This window comes from Cyrtonyx montezumae, unplaced genomic scaffold (assembly GCF_038088225.1).
Source record: "Cyrtonyx montezumae isolate F1298 unplaced genomic scaffold, pur_monq_1.0 scaffold_17, whole genome shotgun sequence".
Taxonomy (NCBI): Eukaryota; Metazoa; Chordata; class Aves; order Galliformes; family Odontophoridae; genus Cyrtonyx; species Cyrtonyx montezumae.
Genome location: NW_027071903.1, coordinates 3,695,366 through 3,717,696, shown reverse-complemented (window position 1 = coordinate 3,717,696; position 22,331 = coordinate 3,695,366).

Here is a 22,331-nt window from a genome sequence, read left to right as displayed (position 1 = left end):
TTTACTGTTGATATTTGAAGCCTTGGAGGATAGATCTAGACACGATTAGTTTGCAGTTGCCCTCTTACCTGAAATGCACTGTGGGCCTTCCTGGATACCTCCAAGCTTCAGCTGTTCTGAAAGAACAAAAAAAAGTTATCAACCTTCTTTGGAGAAGAAGATAGAGACACTGAAACTGCAAAGAAGGGAGTAAGGGGGTAACACCTGAAAAAAGGAAAATGGATGAAGGTCATCTTCTATGATTTTTTTCATTGAAAGAATGACAAGTGATGAAACATGGAAGGAGCTTATGTTATTAATGCTATTTCTCATTTAATTTTAGGAAAAAGTGAATATATTTTAAAATTACTCTTTTTTTTTCCCAGAGGTCTCACAGATTTCTATTTTCTTGAAGAAACATACACCTTTTTCTTGAAAGGAGCATATGAACTGAATAGAAAAAAAGACTATAACTTTGTAAGCACCTCAGTTGTTTGTTTCAGCAGCTATTTGTAACCAAAGACATTCTATGTATTATTTCTGGTAGTATTTGTACTTCACCTTCCGCTTGGATGCTTTAATCACAAATAGGTGCTAAGTAACAATTTATGTGTACCTGCGTTGTGTATCTCACAAAGCAAAGGTGCAGCTGCAGTAGAGAAAAAAAGGTTTAAAGTGGAAAGGAGTTACTAAAATAGTTAGCCTTTTATTTGTACTTGTATAATAATGTGTTCTACAGTAAAATCTGCAGACTTATCAGCCAAAACAGTTATTACGAAGTATACAGGTACAGTTCTGTAAAGCTGGGAGATTGTACATACCTATCAACAGCTTACTGAAGGCTCACTGCAGTCTATAATTATCTGAGGCTGAAATTCTGTATCTACCAGTCTTTATCATTAATCATTTGTTATCACACAAAGCATGTGACTTCTATATTGCTTCTTTAAAAAACCCGAATTACTCAATGCACTAAGCACATATATTTCTAGGTCAGTCCAACAAATTAAATATTGTAGTGAATAGCAACATTCTGGTACCGTAAGTACTAAGTCACTGCTCATCATGTGCTAAGATGCTTTGTGATTTGGCAGTTTGCATTATTGGTTCATTGGTAGGAAGGGAAGTTTGCACCGAAATTGAGACTGTGTGTTTGGAACTACAGAGCAGAATAGTAGAAAAGCTAGAAATAGAATCTCAGAACTCTCACTCAAAGTCAGATTCTTTTATCCAGAGCAAACACTGACAAAACTGGAAATTAAAAGTGTTTCCACTGGCTTGAAAAAATTAGAGCTTAAATATGTTAATTTTTTTCATCACTTTTTTACTGAGTATTCCTTTTTCCCCTCTATTTTAGCTTTCCTAAAATGTAAGTTTTTCAGAAGAGCACACAAGCTTTCCATATTCACATTCTAAATTTTAGCAAAAGAAAAGAATGACCCAGTTCTCTAGTTTTTCAAGATTAATAACTACCTTCTTTTGATTATAATTAAAGCATATCTGTGGAACCTCATGGAAAGTGAGACATAAACAAAAAGATGAGTATGGAATGACTTAGATGAAAGCCTTCCAGTCCCCATCACCCACTGTTGATACTGACATTAATGTTCTTGGAAGCACTGAAAGAGAAAAACAGCATGAAAAGTAAGAAAACCACAATGTATTTTGCAATAATAAAGATAAATTATTTGGCAGCATATTTTTGCCAGTCTTACTGTAATTACTTTTGTTAAACATACCAGAAAAATTTGGTCCTCTGCATGGCATCATGAAACTGTTTGATTTCTTTACTTATTTTTTTTTAATGTCACTTCAGTAAAATAGGTTGGCTGTTAGAGGGTATATTGAAGTGTGTAAGTGATGTTCATCAGTCACATAAATTCTATTTGCTGTTAAAATTGGTTGCAAGTATCCTAGACTGTTCCATGAAGAAAATGCAATGATCTATTTTTATATGTTTAGTCAAGCTTTCTTTTTCTTAATATAGTCTCCTTTTCAGAATCTTATTTTCTGATGCTGAGATTGCCATTATGTGCAGGTTCTCAAAACCTTTACACATTCCCTAAACCCTTTCCTATTCAAGTAGTCATTTTGGTTGAATATAAGCACTTTCCATTGCAATGGTTTGGCAAGATGATACAGTACATAAGACTCAGTGAAATGAAATTAATCTCAGTTATTGGACAAGACCAAATAAATAAATAAATGCTGCTCAATGAATATCTGAAAGTAACATTCAGATTGCAGTAGTAATATTCACTTTCAATCGTCATAAAGAGTGCAAATACAGCAAAGAAGCATTCTTTACTTCAGTTTGTTAATCCAGCAAAGTAGTGACTATCTTGAAGTTGGCAGAGGTAGGGACAACCTACAACCACTCAGCAGGGGGAAGCACAGGTACAGTCCAGGCCCAGTGGCTCTTACATTAAGGAATATTATAGACAGTCCTTCAGTGATGAGCACTGGCAAGATTGGTGAAAAAACATGCTATTGAGAAAGGACGTTTCATTGTAATTTATAAAAACAAAACAAAAAACAACAACTGAGGTTTGTACATTTATATCTCTTTATCAGCTGCTGATGTCAAGTTCCAGTGGGGCTAAAGAAGGAACAAAGTAGTTTTAAACAGCTGCTTTTCAAACAACTAAATTCATTTTCCGATCAGAGCTGAATTTTAAGCTCTTAAAACATCAAATTCCAGCTGAAAATGAGGGTAGGAACAGCCAAGAAATTAAATGATTTACTACCAGAGCATTTTTATTAGCAACGTGCCTCCCCACAGGCAATGCAACTTATGAGCCTGGAGCTATTCACTTTTATTCTGTAATGGTTTCCTTCCATGGCCTTTACTCAGAACAGCCAAGAGCAACAAAAGGAGCTTGAGTCTGACCTTTACTCCTAATAGGAAAGAGATAAAGCTGTAGCAGTGGTTTCTTGCAGCAGTTTTACAGCATACTGCTACAGCTCATTACATATGGCAGGCTGACCTATATATTGAATAGGTCAGTGTTTCAGGCAACCTGTCTTCAGCCTTCCAGAATGTCCCTCTCCTTGTCATTTCCTGTTCCACTTTGTTTCTCATGTTTCGGTATGCCTTGCTGCATTACTACCGCAGCACTCTTATGAACAAGTGTCTTTTAGATTTACTATGCAGTCTTGCCACCCCAAATTCTCCCTGTTCTGGTTTCACTTCCAGAACGTATTCTTCCCCATTCTCAAAGATACAGGACTGCTCCCACAGAACAAATAATTTGTTATATTAAACAGTATTATTGTGCTCTTTGCATCAGTTGTTGTCTCCATGGTAATAAATAGGAGGCATTACTTTGAGAGCAAAGTTGCCAGTTTATTTAGCTGGAGCATATATGTGGTTGTGAAGAGAAAAAAATCTATTTAGTCTCATGGTAATTTTTTTTCTTTTAGGAGAGAAAAGCATTCCTTGGAAAGCTTTGGGATTAGTTAGCAGATGGTCATAATGGAATCTGAGTTTCCTGACTTTTGTTACTAAGCCTTACTAACAGACTGTGGGAAAAATTACAGTATGGGTTATTTTACATTGTTGTGACTGAAACTTTTTTCAAGATGTGGTATAGTTACTGAACTTACATTTAGATGTGCTAGCAGAGAGCCATCATGCTACACTGCTTTCCTTTTAAACAGGTCTAGTAGAAAATTGTCTCTAGCCAGCAAATACACATTCAGCACAGATGGGAACTTGGCCTGCAGCCATTTTATTGACCTGAAAGGAAGGTGCTTTTCAAAGCTTAACTGGAGCTGTTTAACCACTAACACTCTTTACAGAAGGCAACCTCCCTCCATCCCCAGCTCCACTTAAAAATCAAGGCATCCAAATGTCCAAACCTGTTAATGTTAAAGGTAAGGGGCAAAGAAAAGTCAGAAGCTTTAAGAGTGTATGCACATTCAGACTTGCATTCAGATCTATTGCATTTCCCATCATCATTTTTCTGATCGAATATAAAAACAAAGCTGCAAGAAGTTGGACCTTCAGCAAGTCTGTCACCTTAGCATTTATATCGGTACATCAAGGCTGCAAGTAGAGAGGCAAGCATTTGGCATCTCTCTTCTGTGCTTCATGTAGGAGATAATCTAGCTGCAGGTTTTATGTTCTTTTTGGGCTGCCACAATAGATAGAAGTGCCAGGGATGCTTGTCGTTTTCAACTAGAAGGACTACCAATTTATTCTCCCAAAATGTTTTTATGTTCTTCTTACTTAACTACCTTGTGCTGTGGGAGCCTATGTAGTTTTATATTAATTTCTGGATGTATAGCACTAGATATAGCAAGAAGAGGGCATTTAGTCATTGACAATTATATTGGTGTAGAAACTGTAAATATGTTTTATCTTCTTACAGAACTTCTGAAAAAATAATACAAGAATTCTAAAATGTAAAATGTTAGAAGTCTAGAAATGCAGTGACTCACTTGTCTGAATTTGACCTGGGAAAGAAAATCTTCCTTAACAATAGTACATGACAAACACAGTGACAGTATTTTGGCTTAGTTACATCCCTAAATATAGGATGTTAGAAACGCAACATTATTTAATAGAGTTTTATTTCCTATGTAGTCTCTGGTAACCCTGTTAAGAATATTGCATGAGCAGATCGAGCAAAAGAGCTTCTGGTTAATACCTGAAGCACTTTAAGCTGCATATAGTCATACTGCAAGACTTTTTCTCTTGCAAAACTATTAAATTAAAGGTACTAACATTGTCTGGCTTTTATTTTTCTTTATTTTTTCTTTCACATATATGACATATTTCAAAGACCTTTAAGAAAAAGATGATCAAAGAAGCAGATGGTTTATACAGATAAGAGAAGGTGGTCTGGCACAGTAATTCCGTGCTACAGTTGCTGCTGTTTGACTTCAGAAGATCATGAATGTTTGGCCTGCAGACCTACATCCTGAAAGTTCATGAAGAACAGTGAGCCCTGCAACTCTGGAAGGAGGCAGGACTTGGGCTACAGCAAACTTTTGCTGGAGTTCAAAAAGGCAGTTTTGACTATTCGTACAGATATGAGGGTTGATACACTGAAAGAAGCTTTGGTATTCTCCACCTAACCAGCCTTATAAAGTACATGATCTTCCCAACAACTGAAAACTTGCAATCATTTGAAGTGCCCATTACAGAACACCTCCTAGAAATGGGTACTCTCTGAAAGCATGTGCCAGCAGAGATAGCTGTTCAGGCATCTAGAAGCCTCATCACCCTTAAAAGTCTTCAACATTCCCTTTAATTGTGCAAATCCACTTCGTGTGGGTGTAGCATAAAGTAATTGTGTAATCTTCTAGCGTTTAGGTCATTTATCTTTAAATAATGTAAAAAAAATGATATTACAGTGTAACTAGGCACTACAATCTGGAAATTAGCTCTCATTTTAAATGCACTATTACTGGAAAGCTATTGACACAACAGATGTTGTGAAGATATCTGCTGTTTTTCTGTTCTGCTGGCTAAGCCTGCTCTGTCAGTACTTCTGGTTTGTAGACATACAGATGTAAATTCTCCCTAAGCGATTCCTAATGCTAACAGCAAAACTATAAATTGCAGCTAATGCAAGAAGATGTACCTGAAACATCGAAGCATTTTCTGGAAATGTTGCCTTTTTCTTTGCATTTAAATAGATCCTTACTGATGTCACCTCCTCCAGTCCCCAGCCAAAAGCATTTGTTGTGCTTGACTCTATCAGTTTATTCAGCTCAGGAGTAGTAATCAAGTGTTTCATTTATACTTAGCGAATAGGGTAAATAGTCCCTGTAGTTGTTCATTAAAACCCCCACGATGTATGCATCAATTACCAAACAGCTTGAGCAAAACAGAGCTAAATTAACTTTCTGAAACACGTTGTCATAGCCAAAAGGAGTGTAAAGCATTAAAAGTGATTTCATGGCTTAAAGTTCATCCAAAGTACTATTAGCTTTAAGTCCAATTTTCAACTGTCAAGGGGAATATTTACAATAGTAATTTCAGATCATTATCTTAGCATTTCAATGCAAATAGCCACAATTTAATTCATTATTACTCACATTACATCTTTATTTTGCAACCAACTGGTGGCTGACATTTCCCAAGCTACTAGGAAGAAATGCTAATTAGACTGGTGTGCACTCTTACCCTTTCTTAATTTCATCATGTTTGTTCTTCTTCAGTGACATGAAGTATTTCCTTCCTTCTGGTCAACCATTGCCTTTTATCCCCTGCATCTCCTCACGGACCAGTTGGCAAACCGAAATAGTGATAGGGCATGTAGAATAATTGCCTTTCTGCCTTTTTCTGTCAAGTATCTAAGAGTATCTGTGCTACTATGGCAAAAATGATCCCTTTCACTCAGCCCTCCTACCCAACTTAATTTTGAAAATCTGAAGTGATCTCTGGAGTGGAATACTATATGCATTAATATGCAAATGAACTGCCAAGAAAGTTCAGATTTGCATTTAGACTGGACAAAAGGGAAGGAAATGGCTTTCTCATGCTGTTCCCTTGCATCACCACAATTTCACAAATTACTAATCCCAGAAATGATGCTGGAAGGGACTTTCTCACTACATTTCATTCATGCTCTGGTGCATTTGATTCATCTCAATATGCCTGGCATTTTACTGTAAACCTGCAAAGTTGAAGTGCAAACAGAACCTCGGCAGCTTTGCTAAGAATCAGATGTGTTTCAAATAAACACAATTAGTAAACATCAAATGAAAAAATATTGTGTCCTGCTAGGAGTTAAGAATAGTAATAGGATGGGGATAAGGTAATCTTATGAGTTTCCCTAAGAATTAACAATTATACCAAAGCCTACATATACAACATCAGTAACGGATTTTATAAGTGAATGCCAAAATTATTGAGAGAGAAGGAAAAAGGAATCCTTAAGGAATCATAGTAATCTACTCTTCCTCCTGATCTGCAATCTGTAGTTTAGAGAGCTTACTAAATGAGAATTCTTTCTCAGGTTAAAATTCTGGTTCTCTTAAATACTTTGTTTCCCTTTTTCTTGTGTAAAGTCTCTGACAATTAATATTTTTTCAACAAGTATTTTATTGAAGGCTTTCTGTACGTCTAATATCTATTTTAATCAGGAATGTTGGATAATTTCATTTTTACCAAGTGAGTCAGTGTTTCTGTATCTGAAAGCTGACAGCACAGGTGCCTCAGCGGGCAGGTACTTTTCAAAAAATAGGTGTAATGTTGAAAAAGTACTTGCCCTGGGGCGTCAACAAATAGGAATTTCCAGATGAGTGTTATGTTTGCTTCTTAATCTTTCTAGGGGATTTTTTCTCTTTCCAGCTACTGTAGCAAAGCAAATACTGTAAGTCATCACATTTCTGTTTGCCAACATTTGTTTGCCCTTTGGTTTTAACGTGTGCAGTGCAAGGGTAATAGGGCAGTCTTTACTGCTGGAGATACATTTGGCTGTATCTGGCTAGAAATGAAGTATTAATATTTGTTCATTGGAGAAATGAAACAAAGTTTTTTTTCCTGTCAAAGAGATTTTCTCCTCCCTTCTTATCCTGCCATCCTACACTGAACGTTCCCCTGTAGCTGTCTTTTGAGTGAATAAAGGGATATTTTGCTAGGAAAATAATCTGACTATTCTGAAACCCTTCCCTGTCTACAGCTGAGGAGAGGGCAGACTGTTGCTGCCTTCCTTTTTTTTAATGTAATATTTGCACAAGTTGAAATACACTTTATTTTGGGGGCTCTGATTAAGTCCCATGTTGTCCAGTGCTTAAATTTTCATGCACTTGCTTAATAAAACTTGTATTTTGGGAAGTTTCAAATGTAGCTTGTGAAAAAATGTGGAGAATTCATTGTGTACATACTCTGTCCATACTCTCACATATTCTTACTCTACCATTTACCTACAGTGGTAAATGGAAAAGATTTCCAATGGAGTTTCTTCCTCTATATTCCTTTTTTGTTATTCTTCTGTCTTAAATATCAGAATTATTTCTGTGTATAGGATAGTAGTACAGTGACTTACAGCACAGAAAACTGTTATGTTTTTGGTTGCACCTAGTACCTGTGTTTTCTTTTGTTTGTTTGTTTTGAGGCCAACAGCTCTCTAAATAAACCACTCTATTAGTTTTAGAGAGTTACATGTTCAACCTGCTACTTGTAAGAGTGTCTGTACTCACCTTGTGCTGCTTTCGTCATATTATCTGATTATCTTTCTCTTTACTTCTGACTGTGATGGCATGTGATTCAATGACTTTCTGTTAGGTAAGAAAAATCATCTGATCTAAGAGAGTCTGTAAGGAAACTGGTGAAACTCTTCATATTATTCATGGGTTTCTTAGTCAACACACTGGGGAATGGGGTCTCTGGACAGAAGTGAGTCAAGAAAATATATTTATTCCTGCTTAGGACAGGAGGTGTATTTTAAAACACTGAATTCTATGGAAATTCTCTACGAAGAAAGAAGTCCTCGGTAGGATACCATACTACCTACCACTCTACAATCACTGAATTACACAGTTTTTCTTAAACCTCCTGAAAAGGAGGTTTGAGCACAGAATGTCAGTGACAGAAGAAGTTGTTTCATCTCTCTATTAGAAAAAGGACCACTTGGCAGGTACATTGTAAGGTATCCTTGCAATAGTCATTTTAATATTAATAAAGGTAGCATACAAGTGCACTTCCAGTCCTGGTACTGCCAATTAGAGAATGATACTCCTACACATTCTTTCTGCTCTTTGCTTTTTTGCAGTGCTTTCACCTATGCCATCTGTGATGTTTGTATTTCTTGATGACCTTTTCAACACTTTGTTGTTCTCATTCTTCTGCCCATGCAAGAGAGCTGGAATTCTCCAAGGAAAGCTACTTGAGCATATGGCAAGGTACATTATAGTGTGCAAACTGGATCTCATTACTGCCTCTGTGTACTGTTGACTTAATTTTTTTTTCCTCCAGTTTTTCATTTGGCAAAAGGTTTTTTTGTTGTTAATAACAGTTCTAATTTGGGGAAAGAGCTTCACTGAAGGCTCTCAGAAGTGGATTAAGTGTGAATCAATTTCACAACAGCTGGGGAGCTGAACCAGGCAGTGGATGGAGTCTTCAGATGAACAAAAAAGATGGTTGTGGCAAAAATTAATTTTTAGAATAGGATGAAGTAGACACAATGAATAACTTAACTTGCTTATTTTCTTTCTATCAAACTCTACTGAGTGTGGGCATAAGAAATGTGTTTGTGCACTAGGGCAAAAGCATTTGTGAGTCAGTGGATTCACTCTCGGATCCAAAACTGAATGGAAGGACAAGTCATAAGGTGGGAAGGCTGCCATTATATAGAGAATAAGGGTGTTTTTCTCCCTAAAATAAATAAAGGAGTGTTGCACTGTAGGCAGGAAAAAGCTATGCATATCATGAAGGTAATAAAAAAAATCGGCTTGTGTTGTGCCACAGGCTTCATGAAGGGGCTGAAATGTAGGCCTAGTATGGGTTAAACAGTGGAGGTGTTTCTGTAGCTCGTATTTCCCGATGACCTTTTCAACAGCTGCCTGCTTTTGTTCTTCTGGCCATATGAGAGAATTAGAATTCTCCCAGGGTGGCTACTTGAATGCCTGCCATATCCATCCATTTGTGTGAATTAAAAGAATATTGTGTGGACATAATAAAAACAGAGAGGAGTTGGGCACAATTGAGTTAAGATGGAAAGCAAGGAAAGAATTATCAAGCAGTTTTGTGCTCAGAATGGGAAAATAAATAATGGATAATTTACAAATCTGGATGAAGAAATGACAAAACTGCAAAACAGTGTACAGTGTTAGTAGAAAGATGAATAGATAATAATCCAATTAACAGGAAATGAGAAAATTGTGGGCAATGGAAAAAGAAAGAAAAAGAATGTGTTTTGGGTTTTTTTGCTTTGGTGGAAAGCAATTTATCTGAAGTTTGTCTAAAGATTTGAAGGTGAAAGAAATGTTGGTGGATAATAAGGCAGAGCTGTTTGATCCTGACTGATCAGAAGAGGTAAACTACCAACAAAGGAGGTTAATATGTGAAGTCAATTGTGAGAAAGAAGCAAGAGGACATGAGATGGGATGAGGAAAAGTTTCACATAGAAAAAACAAAAACAAAAAAAACAAAACAAAACAGAAAGACATGGATAAAGTGTAATTAATACTTTCAAATTTGAAGATCAAATCCTAGTTACTGAAAGTCTGCAACAGGGAAAGCATCTCATTATTCTCTACATAGTCTTCCATTGTGGTACATTTATTTAATATATCCTACATCCAAAGAAATTATCTGACAGCTATAGAGACGAAGATTTGCTGTTTAACTCACGGGATGTTGTTACACAAATTACTGGTGATAAAATAAGACTTGTGGCACTGCCTAGTCACAGAAGCTGTGAAGCACCCACTAGTTTGTAGCGGCACATCTGGTGATGCTGCGCTGTCCTTAGTAAGGCTGCCAATAGGCATCCATTTTGGTAATGAGTGGTAGGCTGCAGCTAATGTAGAACTGGAGAGACTTCATCACTAGTTTTCAGGTAAAATACAACACTGTTATATTACATGCACAACAAATATACTGATTTGGAGAGGATCCACACGAACAAAGTTGTGGTAAAAGGTTCAGTTTAATGTTACAATTTCAAATCATTCATTTCCCTGAAAAAATACTTGTGTTTCTGTCTATGTTTACTGTTCAGGAAGCTCCATTTAAGCTTTAATATTTTGAAGAAAGTCCATTTTCCTTATTGTGCTCTAAACTGGTACATTTTTAATCAAGAGCTGTGAATAGCATGTCAAGCAAAGTGGTTAACCTTCAGATCAATATAGCAGATAACCTAATCCGTTTATTATGTTTGAGAGAACAAGTGCTCCTATCAATTTTGATAAAGAACAAAAACAGTAATCTGTGGAAAAATCTTCAGCAGGTCTCAAACATTTCAGTCCTGTTGGCTTAATGGAGCTGCTATATAACTTCTGTAATTCCAAATTCCAAATACTCATAAACAGTGAGTGGGGAGAATGTGCCTGCGGAAAGCACGCACAAAACCAATTCACTTATTCTGTGTTTACTTACTCCACAGAGTTGTCTCAAAGCACCAACTACAATCTGCAAAAACAAGATTGCTTCCCTCTGGACCCAACTTGCATAAATATTTTAGTGGATAGATACATAAATTTAAAAAATGTTGTGGTAAACAAATCTGTGATGGACTGATCTGTAAACGAATAAATATTACATCACCTTTACACAATAAAGTACCATAAAGGACATCAGATTATCAGAGTTACGAGAAAAGCTTTCTAGATATGGAAAAAGATAACTCTCAGGGTCCTAGGCAACTTGTAATTCAATTATTGATTTTATTTGGTTATAGCCCTTTAATAGCCAGCTGCCTGATGGTGGTTTGATAGTTTATTTTGTTTCTTTCTACTATACCCTATGATCTCTTTCATAATCATTCCTAAGTAATTATTCAACTTAGACTTTGCACTGAGCACTGCTAATGTCCTTTGGTTTCTTTGCCCATCTGAGCTGTCATATGGTGCTCTTTCCAAAATCACATTTGTAGAGCACAGCTTTGGAACTGTTTAATTTTTCTGGAGTGGAGTTTATTATTAAACACTAGACTGTCACGAAAACAATTCAATATGCGTGACCTAAATCTATTTGTGGTTAAATAGTAAGGTCTGGAGGTTAATAAAAAGAACTGCAGCAAGCTGCTCACAAGATAATTCAAGAAACTTAGAAAAGATCACAGAACTCTAGTCATTTTCCCATTAGGCTTAAGATAAAAAATAAATTTAGAAGTTAATACTTCTGTAATACTATGTCTTTAGCAGCACTGAGAGAGATTCTATTGTTCGAAAGATTAGGTGAGAGAAACTATGTATAATGGAGAAAAAGCTACTTTTTTACATAATGAAAATTATGAAAAGCAGGTTGTCTTTTTTGCCTCTTCTGGTTACTTTTACTTACTTACTTACTCCCTTATTTATTTATTTATTTATTTGAAACTGTCCTTAGTCTTGTGAGTGTAAATTGCTGAAGGAGGAGAGACCTAAATCAGCTTCCAATTCAGCATTTAAGCAAGCACAGTCACTTCTTGAGTGCTGCTGAGTGTCACAGCAAGACTGGGAAGGGAAGTGGCACTAAATGACTTCTGAAAAGTCAGTAGGCTTATTAAGTCTTACTTAAAAAGTTGACTGGGGAGCTAATTTAGAGCTCCCCTGTCCTGCCTTTTAAGTATGATGAAAACCCTTAAAGGATTTGCTGGTGCTAACAGAGTCAGAGTGGCATTGAGTGTAGACATGAAGTAGGAACAGGGAAACACAAAGTTAGATGAATTGGCTACCTTTGGGGTCCATGCCAGTGCATCTCTTCTAAAAGGAAAGTGAGAGATGAAGAATATTTTACTATCTCCAGTTGATTATATTTATTTATTTATTTATTTATTTATTTATACTATATTTTCAACCCATTGGCCTGGAGTCCTGCCACCAGAAACCTCTTTTTCAGCCACTTTGTCAGTGTATAAAAGCTGAAAGTGGGTATTAATGTCTCAAATGCACATTCTGATTTCCTAAGCAGTATAAAGGGCCTGTGGGGTAAATAACAAACCCAGTGCATATATCCAGCATTTTATGGATGAAATTCCCTTACTCTTCGTGTGACAACTGTGATATCACATAGTCAACCAATCAATCAAAAGATGGCACTGGAAACTGTTGTTCATGCTCTAAATTGCTTCTAAGCTGAACCTTTAAAACTGAATGGCATTTCATAGCAAACTGCCTGCCCTTTTAATGAAAATGTCAGTCCTACAGAAAGTTCTTGTTTAGAGGAACCATATGGTAGACAATACTCCTAATGAAGATCTTTTGTCCCTGAACTTGCCCTCTCTTTTATTTCGTTACATAGAGATACCAGCCAGGACTCTTCAATTATGGGAATAGCTTTTCATTTTAATTACAGTTTTGTAGACATTCTTGCTAATGCATTTTGTTCATCTTTGTTTTTCAGCTTCCCATTTCTATTGTCATCCTCTAAAATGACAGGAGACAGAGTTTTTTCATTAAGGGAAGAGCTAAGAGGAGACAGTATAGTTCAAACTGTACTTAGAAGAGTGAACAAAGGCTTGACTGTTTAATTTTAAACTCACTATAGGTGCATATTCAACAAGATATTAATATCTTATGGGCATTAAAAGTGTACTAATTGGAAATATTTTGAGATAATGAATTTTTAATCTATGACATCAATAATGTGACCCACCACAATGTCTGAAGTGTGTGCATGGAGTGTGTGCATGCTTACTTTTATCCTCTCCCAGTCAAGTAAAGCACTATTAGCTTAAGTTTCAGTAAAAGAGGATTAAGATGAAATAAAAAAGTTTTTCTCCTTATTAGAGCAAGCTGAGCAGTACATGTATAGGATGTTATGGCACGGCTTCATAGACAAGCTAATGTACATCCCAATGTGTTGTTTTTTTTAAAACCATGTCCGTAGGAGCATTGTGGCTGGAGCAGACTCAGCTATAGAGTATATACATAATTTTCCTAAACATTCACTTTGGAACTCTGGAAACATGACAGGATCTGTATCTCCACATCTTGCTGAAGTTTCTTATGTTTGTGATTTCAGATTTATTAGGTACAATGTATCTTGTATGGATATTTGTAGGCATTCTCCTTGTAAAGTTTCTTTCTCTAGCCTACCTCACTTCCTCCTTTTCATCAGAAAATTCTGTTATTGCTATCAGGCTGCTAAGAAAAAGTGTTACGGATGTTACTTTGTATGAGTAAGATAATCCAACTTTGGACATTCCACTGTAACTTTAAATCCATGTCTTCAAGCTATAGAATCATAGAATGGTTGGCAAAGATCTTTAAGATCACTGAGTTCCAGCCCCCGTGATATGGGCAGGGACATTTCCCACTAGAGTAAGTTGCCCAAAGCCCCGTCCAGCCTGGACTTTAACACTTTGAGATAGGGTTTTGAAAGCTTCTCTGGGCAACCTGTTTCAGTGCCACAACAATCTTAGAGTAAAGAATTTATTCCTGAAGTCTAATCTAAATCTACCCTCAAAGCCATTATCCATCTCTTTTTTTAATACTCCACTCCCTGACAAAGAGTCCCTACTCAGTTCTCCTGTAGGTCCCGTTCAGATACTGGAATGCCACTAAAAGTTCTCCCTGGAGCCTTTCTGTCTGAACAATGCCAACTCTCTCAGGCTGTCTTCATAGGAGAGGTACTCCAGCCCTCTGATCATCTTCATGGCCCTCCTGTAACAGAAAACAACAAGCATTCGTACATCTGCCTCAACTTTTTATAACACTCCTGTTAAAACAGAACAGGATATTTCCAAGCATTATTGAAATCATTATTAAACTACATGTGTAATACCCAAAATTTTAAAGGTTATTTTCATCTCTGTATTGCTTTAGAGGCCCCTGAGATGAAAAGGAATAAAAACCAAAACTATTAAATTGTCTGTCCGTAAGTCAGTGAACTGTAACACTGTGCATATATAGGGCAATTCACATGGACAGATATTTAATGAGCCCATTACTCACTAACTTCTTTTTTAAGTAAATATAAAGCACAAATGGAGCATGGTACTAAGTTTGATATTTTTGTCCACTGAGAAATACCTTAGCCATTATTTCTAAAATGCATACCATTGTAAGTAGGTATAGATAGTAAATGTGTTATTCAATCGATGAGGTACCAGTAAGGAAAATAAAAATGTTGACCCCCTGCATCTCAAAACACAGACTTTTCACAAATAAGCATGTTATTAACATTACCAATATGTTATCAGAGTCTTTCATCACTCCAAATGGCATGTTGAATTCACTTTCTGCATGTCATTTCTGCACTATTATTATTATAATCAGGAAGTTGAATGGATTTAATTGCTCCAGTTAGAGCTGACTCTGAATTTGCAATCTATTACTGAACCTGCCTTAAAAGGGAGACAAACTAATTTTATTATTAATGATAGGCTGAAATAGATAAAAGAAGCTTTATTTTTTCTATACTTCTGGTTAAACACTCAGCAAACTATGCTGGATATGTAAGACAATCCTCTAACATTGAAAGAGTGGCTTCCAGCTGAGACCAGTTTAGCATACACTTAACACCTGCTGGCTTACCCAGAGGGAGGCTCCCTTTTGGCTCCTCAGGCAGAACTGCTGCCAGGGCACCACATGAATCGCATTTCCAGTGTCAGATGCAGTAGTGTGTAGGACAAACACACAGCACGACACTTCACCAGATGAGAACTCCACTAATTGTTCAGTCCCCCCTAGTTTCTGATCGCCCGTTGACAGACACAATAACAACATCCCAAAAGGAGGAGTGGCTCTGCCAGGATGAAACAAACTCTGATGGCTTACCCCAGTGATTTTCTGGCATTGTGTTTCATGTTCATGCAAAATAATTGTTGTGGGCCTGAGCCTTTAAAGGACTGTTTAAGCACACCATATTTCTGCTGACTGTATGGGATCCAGGTTCTTCCATTGATCCAAGCTAAGTTTATTCTTAACTTGCTTCATTTCTAAAAGTATAATTGTGTTTTGGAATCAGGCACTGTCAAGGGACAGTAACTTTGCTAACAGTATCTTACAAGCCATTGAAGCAGATCATGGAAGTGTAGTAGGCAAGTATGTACACTATTTCCTCCTACAAACCCCCAGAATTCTTTCTTTCTCCAATTACTTGTTCTTCTTAACAAAAAAATAATGGAAGAAAAATCATGAAGGTCAACTGGATAAAGGCTGATATGAGTATAAGCATATATATGTGATAGATTTAATATGGGATTGAGAACAGTAAAGAAAACACAGATGGATAAGTCTTGTAAGGACTTGTAGGAGGGCAGGATAAGCAGAGACCAGGGAGAGAAAAGAGTAGCTGAAGAACAGGTTAGGACAGATTAGTCTGCAAGATGAATTCTCCCCTGCATACTTTTTCACCTGGGTTTTTTTGGGCTAGGACTCAGCATGTGGAAAAGTAGACTGGGACAGAGACAATGCCTGGTACATTGGAGCAAAGCTGCAGGAGGGTGCCAAAGGAAACTGTTTTCATCCTTTAGCACATCCTGACTTCCTGCCATTGCCTTCTGCACTGGAAACCAGTTTCTGAAATTATCTAACAAAATTAAGTCATCTGGAGCTAAAAATAAGCAAGATAAAGAAATCCAAAATGGCAGCATGAAACAAAACACTTTCTCAAATAAGGTTCTTTATTTCATTCCTTGGCCGATACAATGGTGGCAGTGACACTTTCCTGCAGACGTAGTAAGTAACATGTAAATCCAAGCAGAATCCATTCCCTGCTCTCCTGAGTATATGAGATATATATTGAATGACGTACGTATAGGGACTGAGGAACTTGCAAAAGAGTGGAATAGTCTTGTTCATGTAAACTTAAGAGTGGACAGTAGTGAGAAAGGACAGAAGAACAGCTGGAGGAAGAATTTTCAGAATTTGTAAAAGCTGTGAGAACGAATGTTATGTTAAAATTTCTTCAGTCTTTAGTGTTGGCTAGAATACTAGCCTGATTACCACGAGATAGGGTGGTGATCCTGTAATCTAATGCCTACATGTAAACAAGAATAAAACAGAAAATAAAAGAGATTGCTTAAAATTCAGTGTACTTACAAAAATATTTTATCACTGAACATCTGTTACACAAGTAAAGTGACTGTGTCACTTAGTGCTAGGATATAGCTAGCCTTAGGAGGAGAGTACTATTGCTTCCTCCTAAGGTAGATTAGAACCATAGGGGTAACAGACTCTTGTGCTATTTTGAATGTCTTCTGGTAGATAGCCAAAGGAAGTTTTCCTACTGAAATGAAAAGAATTTTTTGACATAGCTTGTTCTGTTAGAGCATATGTTGAAATGTCTTTATTATTTCAATGACAAGCTTTTTTTCTGGCACCTATGAATTTATGTTCATGGTAATAATAAACAGTATCTTGTCAACAGCTATCTACCATAAGTGATCCCTAATCCACTTTGCAATCATTTTCACAGCCTCACTGAAAGGATTGTTTTGTTTAGAATTCTTAGTAATGTGCAAAATTGCCATTAGTTAAATCCATTGTAGGAGCTGAAAAGAAATACAAGTATAAACCTTCACAGCTGGAGTGCAGATAGATGCTGTGGATGTAGCTTACACTTCTCATTTTTCACATGCAGCATATGCTTGGAGAGTGAAGAACAGATGCAACTTGCTTAATGGGGCAAATCACATGCATTTTATCTTCCTAACTCCACATTTGGGCAGTGCACTGTCCCTTTACCTGTGCTTAATATGACCCCTGATACATGTAAATAGAAGTGGCAGAATGTTGACATGGCTTAGTGGAAACTAGAATATAAAGGTAACATGGCCTTCCTGTTTGAAGTTCGCTAAGATGGTCAGTACATTGTGTACAGGTGGCAAAAATGCAGCTTTAAGTGTTTTGACTGTGCTTAGACTGCTAATGCGGGGGAAAGGCTTGGCAACTGAAGGAGCTCTCTGCTACCAGGGCTGCAGGCCATGGCATTATCCACCGGTCTGGCCCACTGCCAAACCTAATCTGGTACCAGTAAAAGGACTTTTCCATGCTCCTTCCTCCACTGGCTGCATAGCTGGGGGAAGGTAAAGGCAATGCTGTTGTACCGCACGCAGGATTTTGTCCCACTGATAATAGAATAAGAAGCTGTACTGGACATAATTCCTGCTATTTTCAGCATTTTCTATATAAAATACTCTTCAGAAATCCTGACGTGCCCATTTTTGCTGAAGTCCTACCTCTGCTGGAGAATAAACAGGTTTTCTTTTCTTACCTTGCTGCCCTTCTTCCTATGTCTAAACATAACATAGTATTTCTTCTGGTGCAAATCTTGAATATCTGCCTTTTCAGGGCTGGGCATGAGCTATAGAGGAGCCAGACAAGTTTATATTTTAACATCACACACTAATTGGAATTAAGAGAAAAAAACAGTTATACAAGATAGCATACAGCAAATTTAGCCTGCTGCTCCTGTGGGACTTATGTACTGATTTTAGTGGTGCTTCTCAAGATTCTTTTTAACAATAGCTGACAATTGAATCTGATCTCTGTATCCTCCTCTTAAATCAAGATCTATACTTTCATATATAGAGGAGGTAATGGATACAGATGTGTTTACAAAAGCCATGCATGAAAAGTGCTGAGTCTTAAGAAATATAAGAAAACAGATGATTTAATTTTTTTTTAGCCAATTATTGGTCTAAACAATTACACATTTGCTGTGATATTTTGGCTTTAGGTTATTTTTGTTGTTCTTTTTGATTACACTGGTTTACTTGAATGCAAAAAATATTTTCTTGGCAGAAGTCCAAACATACATCTCTAAAAAGTTATATTTTCTGTCTCTCATTTTGTCTTCTTTGCCTTCCCTGTTATTGATGCACATAATAAAACACTAGGAAAAAAGACAAATCCACCCAAAAGGTCAAAATCAATGATCCTTTTACAGATGGCACCTTTGGGAATCCTGGGTACTTTAACATCATCTTGTGTTTGAGACTGTTACTTGAATACTTGTTTTTTGATGACAAAAATCAATGCCTTCTTTAAAGAATACACCCTAGGGGCTAGTGAGATGCAGACTTTGAAATGTTTACTAGTCTGTGCCTGTCTCTGAAAGACTAATAAACATATTCATAAGTTTATGACTTACTATTTAACGTTATGGATTGGAAATGGTGTATGGTTTTGACAAGAATATTTAGGCTAATGTGCCCCAATGAGTTGCATTCTGTATTACTTTGCAAATTTGCATGGAAGTTCTGATCCAAAACTGATTGAAATCAAGAGATACATTTACATTAGATTTAATTTTATCCCTGTTAAAAGTTACTGAAGTCATACAAGTTAACTTATTAATCGATTTGATCCTGTAGCCAAATACCAAATAAATTCTCAAAATAAAAATATAGAAAACCCACTTTCCAAATTTATAAACATAAGAAATCCACTAATCTCAGAAAAGATAATTTCCTAACTATTTATATACCAATGTGTATTTATTGTTACACTGAGATGCAGAGAGCATTTGCTTTTTAAAAAGTAGATGTATTTTCTCACCTTATTTCTTTGCTACCAATTTAGCATTACATTTGTTTATGGCAGCATAATTTGCTTTGGCACCAGGACAGATCTTCCTTGATTTTCCTGAATGAGTGGGGTTATAACAGGCTCTTGTAACTGAATAGGGTACTTGATCTGGATATCCTGTGATGTGGTATGTAGGCTTCAGTGCTGGAGCCTGGACAGTTAAGTTTTCTCGCCAGCTGTACAGACATAAACTTTGCCAGAAAAAATCTTTCTATTTTTTTTCCCACAGTCAAACATTTAGAGTTATTATAGTCTTGTGTTTTGCAAGTTGATTTCCAGAGACTCAGCCACAGAAATGTGTTGAGAAATAGACTGTCAGTAACCTTGCAGTAATTTGATGAAATCTATTTATATTCTTTCTCCTTTGACTCTAGATCTAATCAGTAAATACTATGATATAAAAGATCAACCAAACAAGTGCATCGAAAGGATAATTTTAGATAATGTCATTTATGAATTAAAAAATGAGAACATCCGTGGCATTAAAAGACTTGCTATATTAGGCACTCCTTCTCAGTACTGACTGATCTTTATTTGAGTTTATAGATTTAAGCCTTGTGAATCACTCTTATTCTGGGATGTAGAATATCATCCCATTCTTAAGTCAGCTCAAATGCTTTCCTCTTGTGGACTGCAGGGAGAACAACTGGATAAATAATTCTGTGCCACAACCCTGTGCAGAGACCAAGCTAAGCTTGAAGTGCCTCTGGAAATATTGAACTGCAGTAAAAATGGTGTACAGAATCCTTTCACACAAGTGCAGAACTGTGTACTATGATTAGTGCAGTCGTAAAGCTGAACACAGTTCTTAATGAAATAATTCATCCTTCTTTTTTTAAATGTGGATGATTCTTGTGTTCACTCTCCCCTCACACTGACCCACAGTAGATTGACAGCAGTGAACAACCTCCTAGTTCTGTCCCTAAGCAAACTGGAATCTGTTCTTTCTTGACTTCAAAAAGTAGTTTTGAACAAAGTCATACTGACATCTTCCTTAAGTGTACATGTGGCCACTTATTTTTCAGTCTGTTATCTTTTATAGGCCAAGTTCTCAGTCTCATATTTTCCAAAATATGTTTTCAAAGTGGTAAGACCTTCTTCCTCAGATTTTTGGCAATTTAAAGGTTATCTTCTTTCATTCACAGATGTAGACGACAGCTTGGTTGGAAATTGCATGTACAATTGTGGGCAAGACTGGTCATAGAAGAGGTGAAAAAAACTGTCACTAGAACTGAACAGCTTCATCTGTCTGTTGGATAAACATGCAGCAGGAGTATCTAAAAAAGCTTTACTTACTCTCGTCTAAGTATCTGATGCTGGTCACAGTTAGTAAGAGAATGATGGGCTCGAAGGAATTTCAGATCCTTGACTGCTTTTATGATGCTAAGTTATCACTTTTGACTTCATATCATTCCCCAAATTCCCAACACATACTGGACTGGCTGTCTTGTGCTGCTTGAATTCTATCATAGGTCAGGGTTTTAATACATGGATGAGAGCACACAAGGGAGAAGAGTACATCTGTAATTTTTAGCTCTTGAACTTATTTGACGGTTTTACCATTTCAATACTAAGATTATTTTCATAGTAAGTATGACATTACCTCTGTGAATTAACTCCTGCTTCCCAAAGAAATGGTGTTGAGGTGCTAAGGTATTTTTGTATTTCTAGTAAAATGCTCTGTGCCCTTTGAGTGTTGAGGAGCAATAAGTCTTGAGAATCATGCTGAAGTTACTGTTTGGTGCACGGAAGAGGGTGGGAGCAAGTCTTCAAATCCTTGCTTGGCTTACAGGCCATTAGTATGACATTTTATTTTCAGACATATTAAAAGTACAAGTTCCTTGAAAGACTTTGCTAAAAGTCTTTGCTTAAGGATTTTGCAACTGAGAAAGTGTTTAGTTGGATTATTTTTTTTAATTTCATATATCTAAGTAAAAAATATAGTACTTAAACAGTTTGCAACTATGATGCTGTTTCACTTTAAGAGGAACAATTGCTTGAACTTGTTTAATGTTGGCAAGAGAGTCATGAATTCCAATAAGGCCATGAATACATTTATTATTAATTTTATTCTCATTCATTTTTAATTTTCTGTCAGAGAGAATCAAAGGCTGAATTGGTGTCTTCAGTGTTTTCTACCTTGCTCTATTGGCTTCAGAAGCCCTTTAATAAGGCAATTATTTATTCTGGACATCACTGGGAAATCAAAGGTGAAGAAATCAGGGCTATCTAAACCCTGTAGTGCTTTAATTCAAACAGCACTCACATTGTAGGATAGAGTTCATATATTTGATTCTTTAATGTTTTCTGGTTTGGTACTTTTTTCATGTTAAAATTAGCCAGAATGGAAAGTGAAGAGAAATCACAAAAGAATTCAGCTTATAGGAGCAAGAATTACTGGAATCAGCAGGGTTTCTGAATTCAGAGCAAGCTGGCTCACAGTTCTGTGAGGAAGCTAGTAGAGAATTCTTGAGAACTTGACTACAAGGCTTTCACTAGGAAGGTGCAGTGGCTATAAATGCATGATAATGCCTAAAAACAAGATCTAACTTAAAAGCAGTTATCTTATCTAAGGCATGAAACACCACTCAAGCTAGTGAAACAGCTTGCATGTGTACTACTGCATCAGATTTTTAAATAGAATATAAAATGTTTATCAAACTGCGGTATATAGTGTTTCTATTTCTGCTTTTTTGTTTTGTTTTGCTTTTTTCAGAAAGTGGACAGAATGTAGGGAAAGCAAGGCACTGGTATAAGGGAGTATGTATGTGTGAAATTGAGGAGACAGCCATGGAAGTAGAAAGGCAGAATCTGTTTCTGTTTGGTGGGCCTCCATTTTACCTGTACAGACTTCTGATTCCAGTACATTTGAGAAACATTTCTTAAGCTCCACCTATTGCTTTTGGTATATTATTTGTAGGATTCTACCATAAGCAGGAGATAGCATATATTCCTTCTACAGGAAGTCTATGAAAATCTCAGTTATTCACAATGCTATGCTATCAAGATGTTACTGCCATCCCTTTCTATTTTGTTTTTGTTCATTCTTCAGAATTTTGGCTTTCTGTGAAGTTGACCGAACAAGAACTGAAAAGGAGAGAATGTATCAAACCTGACATTTGCAGGTTCAAGCCTTCAGCGTACTGAGCACATAGTCTAAAGAAAACAATTACAGAATTTTCTTGTCTGGTTTACTGAATTCTTCCTGCAGAACT